General features: G+C 35.5%; 1 long non-coding RNA gene across 1 annotated transcript; it reads left to right on the forward strand.

Annotated features, from left to right (window-relative positions):
* The first annotated feature begins 2,999 nt into the window (after window positions 1–2,999).
* LOC113462091 (uncharacterized) lies at window positions 3,000–3,548 on the forward strand. The gene is made up of 3 exons (XR_016400417.1): window positions 3,000–3,174; window positions 3,253–3,345; window positions 3,446–3,548. It is a non-coding gene; the product is annotated as an uncharacterized LOC113462091 (long non-coding RNA).
* The last annotated feature ends 977 nt before the right edge of the window (window positions 3,549–4,525 follow it).

A 4,525-nucleotide genomic window follows, 5' to 3' on the forward strand; every position in this document is an offset into this window, starting at 1 on the left:
ATAAATTGGCTTTGTAACAGACTGGCTTTGTAATAAATTGGCTTTGTAACAAGCAGACTTTATAAATAGACATCAGTCTAATTACAATATAGGAAGAACATGATTACAATTTAAACACCAGCAACAAATCCATTGTCATTAACAGGTTTCACAATAAGTCAATACATTCTCATGGTAAGTAAGGTTGAGAAACAGATGCATTAGGCTTATATGGTAAGAAAATCACAATAATTGTGATCATCCAAGATAAGGCTACAAATCCAAGATAAGGCTTATAAGTAAGGTTGGAGCGTACCGTACCATACCGATTCAATACCGGTATCTAATACGGATGACATATTGTAATACATATATATAGCTCTTAAATGCAGGCTATGCAATCATTGAATTAATTGATTAAGTGCTATTTGTTTAACTTAATTTTGCTTGAGTCAGTGTACGCATGCATATTTTTGACTGTATCATTTACCTTGTTTTTTCTTAGAATGGACAAAAGTTGGATGAATAAGCCGAGATACAGTGACGAATATTTGAATGGAGTTCAGAATTTCATTAAATTTGCTTTTCAGAAATCTAATATGAATGGGAAGATTTTATGTCCATGTCGAAAATGTGTAAATGCTTCTTCTCTTGCTCCAAAAACTGTTGAAGAACATTTAGTGTAGAATGGTTTTACAAGAGGTTATACTGAATGGGTATTTCATGGAGAGTTGATATTGTCATCTCCATGTAACCAACCCTCGTATATAGAAGACACCTCTAGTTTTGCATCCAGTAATACAGAAAAAAAACCTGTAGGAGAAGATGATATAAGGGGCTTACTCAGAGATGCTCTTGGACATAGTATTAGAAATTTAACAGATATTAGTGGAGGACAAGAAGCAACTGAAATAGGTGATGAGCGTACAACAACTGATTTTATGCATGTTGAAGAACATATACACTCTGATGATGACACAGCTCGGTATCATAACTTGCTGAAATCTTGTGATGAAGAACTATATCCGGGTTGTAAGAATTTTACAAAGATTTCTTTTCTTGTGCATTTATTCCATTTGAAGTATTTGAATGGGTGGTCTAGCAAGTCTTTTACTATGCTTCTCCAATTATTAAATGATGCATTTCCGGAAGGCATTACTTTGCCATCATCTTCTTATGAAGCCAAAAAATTAGTAAAAGAATTGAATCTTGGATATGAGAAGATACACAGTTGTCCGAATGACTATATTTTATTCTGTGGTGGAAATATTAACGAAGAGTCGTGCCAAATATATTATGTACCTGGAGTATGATCATACCGTAACTGACATGCCTTGTCCAATTGTTTGGGGTTATAAGTTGTTGTTATCATTTGGCTTTTATTATGTACTGTGTTCTTGTTATCATTTGCCTTTTATTACGTACTGTGTTCTTGTTATCATTTGCCTTTTATTATGTACTGTTAGTTCCCAAGCAATGGTGCAGTGCTAGACAGGTACTTGCTCCTCTATTTTCCAATTTTTGCGGCACAAGGATATAAATTGATCAGTACTTGTTGGTGTTTGTAAACAATATGGAGTTTAGTGGTGGATTTGGATGGTTGAATATTTTGAACCAATCCCATCATTTTGCAGGTTCTTGAACGGCTACATACAATTATTAAATTAACATGGATCAGGAAATCACCATATATTGAAAGGTATGCTTAACTGTTCATGTTGATATGATTTTGTCTTGTACAACTCTATTCAGATGAAAATTGAGATTGCTCAAAAATTCAGCCGGTGTCCATCTAATTGTATATAATCATTCCTTTTGTTCTCCCAAAGTTTATTCTGCTTATTAGGTTTATCACAAGTTTAGAAGCACATATAAATGTATCTAATATTATCTATCATGGAAGAAGCGAATGGTATATAATTACGTTTGGATGAATTTACTTGGTGTTAATTGTCTCTATCTGTATTAGTTCCTTTTTGGCAGCCCATCCTTCCCATCAGGAAACAAGATGGAAATCTTGAACTCTTGATTGAATCTTGGGTGAAAATATTTTGTATTTTAATCTCGTTTATAATTTAGATAGTCTGCTAATTATTTAGTTGTGGATTCTGTTGAATAGAAGCTCCTGCTGACTTGTTATTCTTCTGCTCAGATTGGTAGATGAGCTTGTTCTTTTGTATAAAGAATCTGCAGTAAGAAAGAGCCGTGAAGTTATCCGCAATCACATTTCACAATTACTATTGTTGATTCAGAAGTAAGAAAAAAATGCCCTATTTATTAATTGCATTTTTTACTCTTGCATTAGTTACTCTTGCATTTTTAAACAGATTTCAATTGCTTAAGTACTTGCTTAGGTAACAAAATGCACCGAGGAAAATGATTCAGAAATGTGGAGTTCCAGCAGTCTCAGGTGGGATCTTCTTCTACTCAGTCCATGCGATCCCAGCAGCCCCAGTAGCACGAGTCCGAGTCTCAGCATGAGTTCCAGTCTCAGCAACATCCAGGCCAGGAGGTTATGGATGACTTGCATATCCAAGGTAATTTGATTTAAAGTGCATATATTAAGTTCATTTACAATCTAATTATTTTAATTAATTTGCCTCCAATGTTTTAATTATTATTTTTTATAGATGAACAAGGGAGAGTGAGGTTGACACGGGGTTCCTCTCGAGCACGGGATGTGTGGCAGCTTCGTGAGGATGAGAAGATGGTCGTCGAATGCAACGAACTAGGGCAGCCCATCAAGAGGGCTGGAAGCCTTTTATCAAGTTTCTTAGGATCAGTTGCGCGTAGGGGTCAGTTGTGTCCGCTTAACTATCATAAGTGGAATGATATGCTTCCTTCTTATAAAGTTGAGCTTCTTAAATTTGTACAGATAAAGAATTGAATTTAATATTGTTAATTTGATAGCTACTGTATGTTAATTTGTTTACTATTATAAATTTAATTTTTCGATTTAATATTATTATAACATTCTTTATTTTGGTGTAGAAAAAGTTTGTGCTCCCTCTAGAGAGCCATGATTGGGTGCTAAAGTCCCTCAACCGCAAATGGAAAGAATATAAGTCGAAGTTGAAGGCCGACTGGAAGCGCGAGGGTATGACAGAGGAGGAGGTTGCTCGTGTTTGTCCTCCTGATGTATACCATCATCAGTGGAGGGAGCTTGTTCACTATTGGTTTTCCGAGAGAGGACAGGTTGTGTATTCTCTCTCAATACCTTATATAATATTTAATATATTTAATATATTACAATGTTTACTTTTTTCGTGGTAGACATATTCTGACATTGGTCGAGCCGCACGAGCATCTCAGACAATTCCTCACACTTCAGGCTCGAAGAGTTATGCGAGGCTCAGAGCTGAATTCGTAAGTTTTTTTGAAACTTTTTGAAACTCTTGTATCATATAGCATGTATCATGATATAGTTCTATAAGATGAAACTCTTCCAATATACTTTTTGTTGTAGATGGAAGACCATGGGAGGAAACCTGGTGAGGTGGAGTTCTATAAGATGACTCACACCCACCGAGATGGCAGCTTTGTCCGAGAGGAGTCGAGAGATATAGTTGTATGTACTTATTAATAATTTCTGCAATGATTTTTTATATATTTTAATTTTTCAAAAATTAATTTGATTGTTTTTTGAAAGATATAGGACAGAGCTATATCCCTTATTTCAGAGCGTATCAGAGAGTAATCTTCAATCGGCAACACCAGAGGTGTCGAAGCTCAGGTGTTTACCGAATTGATGGGCTCGGAGCGTTATGATCGAGTGAGGGGTTATGGCGTTGGAGTTACCCCCACTCAGTTGTCTGCAGTGGGTAGATATACTCAAGATGTTAGACAGAGTAGTAGCACTGCAGAGGTTAATGATCTGAAGGCAGAGATAAAAGAGTTGAAGCAGAGCCACCAAACAGAGATGCAATCTTTGAGGGCTCAGATTAATCAGATTACATCTTTGTTGCATCAGTTTGTCCCTCCTCAGGTAAATTACTACATCTACTTGAACATTTTGCATAAGTATCATATTTTTCTTAAAGAGCTTAACAATTTTTGTATTCTTAACTGCTTAAGTTTTTTTTATGCTTTTTAAGTACATTGTAAACGTAAATTAATAGTATGAATGTAATTTGACAATATGAATGTTTAGATAAATATGTTTGATTTTGTGTATATCTCGCTTAGTGTGTGTGGCTTTGATATTGTAAATAGGGTTTAAAAATTTTTCAAATTTTTTTTTAAAAAAATTAATATTCTAATGATGCTTTAAAGCGTCGTTAAAATTTCGACGAGAAATCAATTAGCGACGCTTTAAAGCGTCGGTAAGTTTGAATTAACGACGCTTTAAAGAGTCGGTAAATTGAACATTTACCGACGCTTTATAGCGTCGTTAAATTGCAAATAGCGACGCTTTAAAGCGTCGCTAAGTTTGCAATTGCCGACGCTAAAAAGCGTCGGTAAAGCGTTGCTACGTTTCGACGCTTTTCGACGCGTCGGAAACCATTTTCTCCACTGTAGCATAGGCGACGCTTTGCCGACGCTTTGG

This window comes from Phoenix dactylifera, chromosome 4 (assembly GCF_051530095.1).
Source record: "Phoenix dactylifera cultivar Ajwa chromosome 4, Ajwa_hap1_PhDact_Kaust_v1.1, whole genome shotgun sequence".
Taxonomy (NCBI): Eukaryota; Viridiplantae; Streptophyta; class Magnoliopsida; order Arecales; family Arecaceae; genus Phoenix; species Phoenix dactylifera.